This window comes from Oncorhynchus masou, chromosome 18 (assembly GCF_036934945.1).
Source record: "Oncorhynchus masou masou isolate Uvic2021 chromosome 18, UVic_Omas_1.1, whole genome shotgun sequence".
Classification (NCBI taxonomy): domain Eukaryota; kingdom Metazoa; phylum Chordata; class Actinopteri; order Salmoniformes; family Salmonidae; genus Oncorhynchus; species Oncorhynchus masou.
In genome coordinates, this window is record NC_088229.1 from 49,097,976 (window position 1) to 49,108,544 (window position 10,569).

Sequence of the window (10,569 nt, forward strand, 5' to 3'; positions counted from 1 at the left end):
CAGTATGCGAATTGGAGTGGGTTTAGGGTATCCAGGAGGATGCTGTTAATGTGAGCTATGACTAGCCTTTCAAAGCACTTCATAGCTACTAATGTGAGTGCTACGGCACGGTAATCATGTCGGCAGGTTACTTTCGCTTCCTTGGCACATGAACTATGGTGCTCTGCTTGAAACATGTAGGTACTACAGACTCGGTCAAGGAGAGGTTGAAAATGTCAGTGAAGACACTTACCAGTTGGTCCACGCATGCTTTGAGTAAACGTGCATGCTTTGTGAATGTTGACCTGTTTAAAGGTCTTGCTCAAATTGGCAAACGAGAGCATTATCACACAGTCGTCCAAAACAGCTCATCCTCTTGTGCATGCTTCAGTGTTGCTTGCTTTGAAGCGAGCATAAAATGCATTTAGCTCGTCTGGTAGGCTAGCGTAACTGGGCAGCTCGCGTCTGGGTTTCCCTTTGTAGTCCGTAATAGTTTTCAAGCCCTTCCACATCCGACAAGCATCAGAGCCGGAAAAGTTGGTTTCAATCTTAATCCTGTATTGACACTTTGCTTGTTTGATGGTTTGTCTGAGGGCATAGCGGGATTTCTTATAAGCGTCCAGATTAGTTTTCCGCTCCTTGAAAGCGGCAGCTCTACGCGGATGTTGGCTGTAATCCATGGCTTCTGGTTGGGATATGTACGTACGGTCACTGTGTGGACAACGTCTTTGATGTACTTACTGATGAAGTCGATGACTGAGGTGGTATACTCCTCAATGCCATTGGATCAATCCCAGAACATATTCCAGTCTGTGCTAGCAAAACAGTCCTGTAGCGTAGCATCCGCATCATCTGACCTCTTCCGTATTGAGCAAGTCACTTCCTGCTTTAGTTTTTGCTTGCAAGCAGGAATCGGTAGGATACAATTATGGTCAGATGGAGGGCATCTCTGTGTATGGAGTAAAGGTTGTCTAGAGTTTTTTTATACCTTATAAGTTTGCCTGCTTTAAAGTTCCTGGCGACGAGGAGTGGCGCTTCTGGATGAGCATTTTCTTGTTTGCTTATGGCCTTATAGAGTTGGTTAAGTACGGTATTTGTGCCACCATCGGTTTGTAGTGGTAAATAGATTGAGTTACAGTCTGTCTGAGAATGTCCATACAATCAAACTAGCAAGGGCAATGATCCCAATTCAGGCATAACGTAGCTAATGGGCTAGCACACGTGTCAAACAAGGCCCACGGGCCGAATAGGACACAAAAGCGACTATAAAAGGAGTTAACAGTTGATTCATCTACTTCATGAAATTACAGCCTGATGCACTCGAATCAGTGAATTCAATTTAAACTGCGCTGCTGTCGTGTGTCCCGTTTACGGTGCACAGTGGAGGGAAAGTGTACAAACAAACACCACAGTCCTAGCTAGGCTACTAAAATGTTGCAGTCTGGCTTTGGTTTTTAAAGCTGGACAATGAATAACCAAAAAACAAAACCTGCAACAAAACAACATGCAAAGGAGAAACATGTAGGCCATTTGGGCCATAGCCTAGGCTGGCTACTCAACTACAATACTTTGAGTGCACCATACAGCAATGCTGCATTCAACACACCAGTGATCCATGCAGTGCTAAAAAAAACATGTTTTAAGTTTAAATGTTACAAACCTATAGCTCCGTTTTTGTTATTTGGAGTTATTAAATACTTTTTGATTAGGATCGCAGCATATTCTTCATCTGCAAGAATAGCAGCAAAGGCTTGACAAATATTATTTACCACTTTTGTTTTAATATGTTAAAATGCTACTGTATATACAGTATCCTATGTACATAACTGGACATTCTAAAGAACCATATTCTTTCTAATAAAACAATGGCCAGTTTGGGTCGCAGTTGCACATTATTTTGGCCTGTGCTGTGATTGAATTTGACACCCCTGCGCTAGCGTTATCTACTTATGTAGCAAGGTAAAAACATTGAACTTGCATTGTAAGTTTAGGAGGTGCTGTTCAGCAACATGATGGTTGTCGGGTAAGGTGTCATCATACTTCCTGAAAGGTAACCTCAGAATGTAATGGCCCTCCTGTAACTTGACAGAATCATTCATTATCTTCATAAATCTTTTGTCTTCCACTGAAATGTTATACTTCTCCTCGTAGGACTTCTCATTGAAATCTGCATTGTATTGACTTTTCAATATCTATTCCAGATTTGAAACAGATTCTGCTAGCTGTAACAGCAGGACGGCTACTCTTGTCCTCATTATTATGGCTTCTAAGGGGACCATTGACAACCCACCCCAGTAGGGTCCTCACAGCATATGGTCCATTTTCACAGCTATTAACCACCTCCCATGGTTCCATGACCTTCGGAGTGTTGGTTCCTTTCAACATCTCCACTTCTGAATTAATTTCAGGAATCTTTATATTACTCAGGTAAGGCCACTTGGGCAGGTCTTTCTCTGTGGTGATGTTTTCTGTACTCACTGGCATGTTGTTCTGAGTGTAGACTTCAGGTAATTCCATTAATGTTTTTCTTCAACTCGGAAATGTCCAATCCTCTGATAAAAGGAAAGTTGATGCACACCCATGTTATTTGATTCATGGTCTTCAATAAGATTTTAGCTCCTCTTCCTGTGATGCCAAAATGTGTCATCAGTCTCTCTGCAGAATGTGGCTGTGCTTCTTGGGTCTAGGAAGGCGCATGTCTGGATAACCATGTTGCCTTTACTGTGCTTTACTGGTACAACAGCAAGTACACTTTCTTGGTCCCCCGGCCCGGTATGCCCATATGTGTTCAGAGAAACCGGTGCACTGCCCACTGGTGCTTCTGATGACTGCTCTGCTGTTCCTCTGATCAACATGAGTTTGGTTACATACACCGCCTATTGCAATCTCTTGACATGTGTCCACTTGACAAGCCACCAAAACAAATTCCCTTTTCCTTTAGGAAACCAATCGTCTCCATGTGGCTCATTTTCCTATATTGTGGACCGATTCACATTTTTTTTTCACATTTTCAAACAGAACATTTATATTTTCCAACTGGGCAATACATTTGGGTGAGGTTTTTTCCCCTCGCCTGAGTACCCTCGTTTCAGTGCCAAAAATTTAATTTAACCAGTGTTCAGCGAAATAACAATGTCAAATACAGGTAGCCTAGTCAAATAATGAACATCCAATCACATTAACCATCACTCTCTCGTGGGAAACATTCACTGTTGCGCAGACATTTAGAAACAAAACATTTTTTTATTCCTTTTTTATTTCACCTTTATTTAACCAGGTAGGCCAGTTGAGAGCAAGTTCTCATTTACAACTGCGACCTGGCCAAGATAAAGCAAAGCAGTGCAACAAAAAACAACAACACGTGGGATAAACAAAAGTACAGTCAATAACACAATAGATAAATCTATATACAGTGTGTGCAAATGGAGTAAGGAGGTAAGGCAATAAATAGGCCAAAGTAGCGAAGTAATTACAATTTAGAAAATGAACACTGGAGTGATAGATGTGCAGATGGTGATGTGCAATTAGAAATACTGGTGTGCAAAAGAGCAAAACAAGTAAATAAAAACAATATACGGATGAGGTACGTAGTCGGATGGGCAATTTACAGATGGGCTGTGTACAGCTGAAGCGATCGGTAAGCTGCTCAGATAGCTGATGCTTAAAGTTAATGAGGGAGATATTAGTCTCTAACTTCAGTGATTTGTGCAATTCGTTCCAGTCATTGGCAGCAGAGAGCTGGAAGGAAAGGCGGCCAAAGGAGGTGTTTGACTTTAGGGATGACCAGTGAGATATATATGCTGGAGCACGTTCTATGGGTGAGTGTTGTTATGGTGACCAGTGAGCTGAGATACAGCGGAACTTTAACTAGCAAAGACTTATAGATGACCTGGAGCCAATGGGTCTGGCGACGAATATGTAGCGAGGGCCAGCCGACAAGAGCATACAGGTTGCAGTGGTGGGTGGTATATGGGGCTTTGGTGACAAAACGGATGGCACTGTGATAGACTGCATCCAGTTTGCTGAGTAGAGTGTTGGAGGCTATTTTGTAAATGACATCGCCAAAGTCGAGGATCGGTAGAATAGTCAGTTTTACGAGGGTATGTTTGGCAGCGTGAGTGAAGGAGGCTTTGTTGCAAAATAGGAAGCCGATTATAGATTTAATTATGAATTGGAGATGCTTAATATGAGTCTGGAAGGAGAGTTTACAGTCTAGCCAGACTCCTAGGTATTTGTAGTTGTCCACATATTCTCAGTCAGAATCGTCCAGAGTAGTGATGCTAGTCGGGCGGGCAGGTGTGGGCAGCGATCGGTTGAAGAGCGTACATTTAGTTTTACTAGCGTTTAAGAGCAGTTGGAGGCCATGGAAGGAGTATTGTATGGCATTGAAGCTTGTTTGGAGGTTTGTTAATTAACACATTGTCCAAAGAAGGGCCAGATGTATACAGAATGGTGTCGTCTGCGTAGAGGTGGATCAAGAATCACCCGCAGCAAGAGCGACATCGTTGATATGTACAGAGAAAAGAGTCGGCCCGAGAATTGAACCCTGTGGCACCCCCATAGAGACTGCCAGAGGTCTGGACAACAGGCCCTCCGATTTGACACACTGAACTCTATCTGATAAGTAGTTGGTGAACAAGGTGAGGCAGTCATTTGAGAAACCAAGGCTGTTGAGTCTGCCGATAAGAATATGGTGATTGACAGAGTTGAAGGCCTTGGCCATATTGATGAAGACGGCTGCACAGTACTGTCTTTTATCGATGGCGGTTATTAAGTGTGGCTGAGGTGCACCTGTGACCAGCTTGGAAACCGAATTGCACAGCGGAGAAGGTACGGTGGCATTCAAAATGGTCAGTGATCTGTTTGTTAACATGGCTTTCGAAGACTTTAGAAAGGCAGGGCAGGATGGATATAGGTCTGTAACAGTTTGGGTCTAGAGTGTCACTCCCATTGAATAGGGGGATGACCGCAGAAGCCATCCAATCTTCAGGAATCTCGGACGATACGAAAGAGAGGTTGAACAGACTGGTACTAGGGATTGCAACAATGGCGGCGGAAAATTTTAGAAAGAGAGGGTCCAGATTGTCTAGCCCAGCCGATTTGTACGGGTCCAGGTTTTGCAAAATAAGCCACAGGAGTTGAGCGTGAATAAAGACAACTTTCGAGTATTAAGACATGTATAAAAGCAACAAATACCATTAATAACAAGGGGCTAGAAGCGTCTTATATGGTGAGATACCGAGTGGCTAGGACAGGCAAGCCCAATAGTATTGTGGAGGACTTAATTCTTCCTGCTGCTGTGGATATGGCTGGGACAATGCTGGGGGTAAAGGCCAAAAAAAACTATACAGACAATGCGTTCATCAAACAACACTGTTTCACGACATATCAGTGACATGACAGGAGATGTTTTGAAACAATTACTGCTTCGCATACAAGCCAGTGAATTCTATACGTTACAGCTGGATGAGTCAACAGCTCCTGGTATATGTCCGTTACGTTTATGGGGGGGTCAAAAAAGGCCTTTTCTGATTAAAGGTCCTCCACTAGCACCATGTCGCCCCCAAACACAACGCTATCTGCAGTGGTATAATTATCTTCAGCCATATTCCCTCAATAGACTATCACAATATATATTTCAATATGCTACCATGAACATAGATCAATAAGCGATCCGGTGCACTGCCGTCCTTTAACAGTGTCACTATGTCATTAATGTTCACACTTCACTGAATTAGGAAGATATGGGAAATCGAATTCTATGCATCTATGCATCTGTGTCCAAATAAGTCACTCGAATAGCAAACTTTCCATTACTTTGAATACATGATAAATGTAGCCATACACTTAAATGTACCCATTAATCAATCCAAAAGTTTGTGCGCTTGTTAGGCTACTTTTCTACTCCGTCGTCTTGAGGTCGGGCGAGTCCCTTGTTCATTGCTTAAGACAATCCAGTTTTCCAATTCCATCTTAGTAAATGTAGTGCCAAAATGTTACAATATAATTGTCCCAACACAATTTCCATTCTAATCCTTTAGCCACAATGGAGAGTGGTGAAATGTTAGTCTTGACACATACAAATCCAATGTCCAGAGTTTGATTTAGGTTGAAAAATAAAAAAGACAATTGTTGGAAAAATTACGTGTCATGCACAAAGTAGATGTCCTAACCGACAAAACTAAACTAAATCGGCAAAACTATAGTTTGTTAACAAGAAATTTGTGGAGTGGTTGAAAAATGAGTTTTAATGACTCCAACCTAAGTGTATGTAAACTTCCTACTTCAACTGTATGGAGCATAATGTACTTAGTTTTATTCAGGTTTTCAACTACTGGTGACAATTCATGCATTCCGATTATTACATAGATTGTAATGGACACCTATAAAGTGTATAAAAAGTTTTTTTTGACAGTTGTACTGATTATGAGGAGCTAATGCTAAGCTATGTGGCAGCTATGTGTGGCACTGTGTTTTTTGACATTATTAAATGCATTCTTGGTGTCATGTAAAAGACTGTCAGACCAAAGATGTTAAAACAAAATGAGGTGAAGGAATGGTTCACTCATCTTTTGAGTAAACTTCGGGTAATGAATGAAGGGAAGTGCATACTGCAAACAGACCAAACTCATCTCGTCTCCTCTTATTATCTTTGGTTGATGCGTCAAATAAACATTAATAGAGATTAATGAACAATTTCCACATTAAATAGTGAAGAGACGAAGTGCCCTGTACCCAACTTTCAAAAGGCTCCGAGCAGAATGTTCTTCTAGTGGTCGATAAATTGTATGTAAACAACCAAATGTTCAAGGACTCAAAGATTACAACGTGCTGAAGTTGTCCCCGATACACATTTGCACCTCATTACACAGGACAATTATGGATACATTTCTTTTATACCTTTTTTTGTAGTATGAAACAGTGGACTATGTGGACTTCTGGTAATGAAAAATGGGTATGATGAATTTATAATTCTTGTATTTAGGCAATATTTAACTTAAAATCAGGTTTTGATTTAGGGGAAGGCGAAGATGGGTAAGGCAGAGCTTTTTCAATTTTTGTTTGATTATTTAATTTGAAGATTGCACAGGCAGTACATTCAAAATACCAAGATTGGCCTAATTGTAGAGATCGGGTATATTATGACTTATAAGCAGTTATATAGTGCGGCCCTTTTTGGCGGATGTGAATCGGAACTAATAGAACTTACGATAAAAAGTAATAAATATGAATAGGTCTAATGTAGGGCTAGGATAAAGGATTATAGAATTAAAAACCTGTCTAGGTTCTCTACTGGAGTAGGCCTAAACGATCCTAAAATAACTAGTGTTGTCTTTTTACATTTAAAAATTAAATCTCAATATAAAAAAATGGAAAGGACATATTATTTTTCCGATAGACGAGACATGCTGCACCATGAGTTGGGCTGTCTCTTTGGCAGAGGGTAGCTTGGGGAGAGGAATGAAGTGGGCGGCTTTGGAAAAGCAGTCCACTACTGTCAGGATGGTGGTGTCGCCATCAGATGGGGAAGACCCGTGACAAAGTCCAGGGATATGTGAGACCAGGGACAGTGAGGAACAGGCAGTGGTTGAAAAAGACCAGCCGGGGCTTGCCGAGAAGTCTTGTTCTGCTCATAGACCGTGCAGGCGGCGACAAACACGAAGACGTCTGGGACCATGGTAGGCCACCAAAATCGTTGCAGAATAAAGGCCAGGGTCCAACGGGAGCCCGGGTGGCAGGCAAGCCTGGAGGAGTGGGTCCCCTCCAGGACCGAGGAGCAGACAGCGTCAGGCACAAACATCCGGTGTACCTCTCCTTAATGCAACCGCTGTGTCAGCTTTCAAAAACCTTTACAGAAAAAGCAAACCATGCAATAATCTGAGATGGCGCTCAGAAAATAAATAAAATTATCCGCCATGTTGGAGTCAACAGAAATCATAAATCACATTATAAATATTCCCTTACCTTTGACAATCTTCATCAGAATGCACTCCCAAGAATCGTAGTTCCACAATGAATGCTTGATTTGTTCGACTGCAACGCTAGGGTGGGACAGAACAACAGGATATGGAGCGGGCTGCTGGGTAGACATGGTGTTTGCCAGGTCAATGAGAACTGCATGAGACTGCTAACTATATGCCTAGCTCAATCTCATTGTCACTAATACCTTGTTCCAGCAGAAGATCAAACACAGTTGAAGTCAGAAGTTTACATACACTTAGGTTGGAGTCATTAAAACTAATTTTTCGGGCCTCCCGGGTGGCACAGTGGTTAAGGGCGCTGTACTGCAGCGCCAGCTGTGCCACCAAAGACTCTGGGTGGCACCCAGGCTGTCTTAACCGGCCACGACCGGGAGGTCCGTGGGGCAATGCACAATCGGCCTAGCGTTATCCGGGTTAGGGAGGGTTTGGCCGGTAGGGAAATCCTTGTCTCATCGCGCACCAGCGACTCCTGTGGCAGGCCGGGCGCAGTGCGCGCTATCCAAAGGTTGCCAGGTGCAGTGTTTCCTCTGACACATTGGTGCGGCTGGCTTCCGGGTTGGATGATGCTGTGTTAAGAAGCAGTGCAGCTTTGTTGGGTTGTGTATCGGAGGACGCATGACTTTCAACCTTTGTCTCTCCCGAGCCCGTACAGGAGTTGTAGCGATGAGACAAGATAGTAGCTACTAAACAATTGGATACCACAAAACTGGGGAGAAAAAGGGGTAAAATTAAATTATTTAAAAACTTGGTTTTTCAACCACACATATTTCTTGTTAATAACAAACTATAGTTTTGGCAAAATGGTTAGGACATCTACTTTGTACATGACACAAGTCATTTTCCCAACAATTGTTTACAGATTATTTAACTTATAATTCACTGTATCACAATTCCAGTGGGTCAGAAGTTAACATACATTAAGTTGACTGTGCCTTTAAACAGCTTGGAAAAATTCCAGAAAAATATGTCATGGCTTTAGAAGCTTCTGATAGGCGAATTGACATCATTTGAGTCAATTGGATGCATACCAGTGGATGTATTTCAAGCCCTACCTTCAAAATGCAGTGCCTCTTTGCTTGACATCATGGGAAAATCAAAAGAAATCAGCCAAGACCTCAAAAAAAATGTAGACCTCCACAAGTCTGGTTCATCCTTGGGAGCAATTTCAAATCGCCTGAAGGTACCACGTTCATCTGTACAAACAATAGTACACAAGTATAAAAAACCATGGGACCATGCAGCCGTCGTACCGCTCAGGAAGGAGACACATTCTGTCTCCTAGAGATGAACGTACTTTGGTGCGAAAATTGCAAATCAATCCCAGAACAACAGCAAAGGACCACAAAAGTATCTATATCCACAGTAAAACAAGTCCTATATCAACATAACCTGAAAGGCCGCTCAGCAAGGAAGAAGCCACTGCTCCAAAACCGCCATCAAAAAGCCAGACTACGGTTAGCAACTGCACATGGGGACAAAGATAGTACTTTTTGGAGAAGTATCATCTGGTCTGATGAAATAAAAATAGAACTGTTTGGCCATAATGACAATCATTATGTTCGGAGGAAAAAGGGGGAGGGTTGCAAGCTGAAGAACACCATCCTAACCATTAAGCACAGGGGTGGCAGCATCATGTTGTGGGGGTGCTTGCTGCAGGAGGGGCTGGTTCACTTCACAAAATAGGTGGCATCACGAGGCAGTAAAATTATGTTAAAGCAACATCTCAAGACATCAGTCAGGAAGTTAAAGCTTGGTCTCAAATAGGTCTTCCGAATGGACAATGACCCCAAGCATACTTCCAAAGTTGTGGGAAAATGGCTTAAGGACAACAAAGTCAAGGTATTGGAGTGGCCATCACAAAGCCCTGACCTTAATCCTATAAAATATTTGTGGGCAGAACTGAAAAAGCATGTGCTAGCAAGGAGGCCTACAAACCTGACTCAGTTACATCAGCTCTGTCAGGAGGAATGGGAGAAAAAATTCACCCAAATTATTGTGGGAAGCTTGTGGAAGGCTACCCTTAACGTTTGACCCAAGTTAAACAATTTAAAGGCAATGCTACCAAATAATAATTGAGTGTATGTAAACTTCTGACCCACTGGGAATGTAATGAAAGAATTAAAAGATTAAATAAATCATTCTCTACTATTATTCTGACATTTCACATTCTTAAAAAAAAGTGGTGATCCTAACTGACCTAAGACAGGGAATTTTTACTAGGATTAAATGTCAGGAATTGTGAAAAACTGAGTTTAAATGTATTTGGATAAGGTGTATGTAAACTTCCGACTTCAACTGTATTTATATATTCTTATTCCATTCCTTACTTAGACTTGTGTGTATTAAGCAGTTGTTGTAGAATTGATAGATATTGCTGCACTGTTGGAACTAGAAGCACAAGCATTTCGCTACACTCACAATAACATCTGCTAACCATGTGTATGTGACCAATAAAATTAGAGTTGATACATGCAGCTATTATTGTTCAGAATGTCATAAATCAATATAATTAAATCTAGTTGACATCGGTAAAGTTCTGTCATCTCCACTTCTTTCGCGGAGAAGAGAGGGACCGGGGAGAAAGTGCAATAATACATTTTTTGTGTGT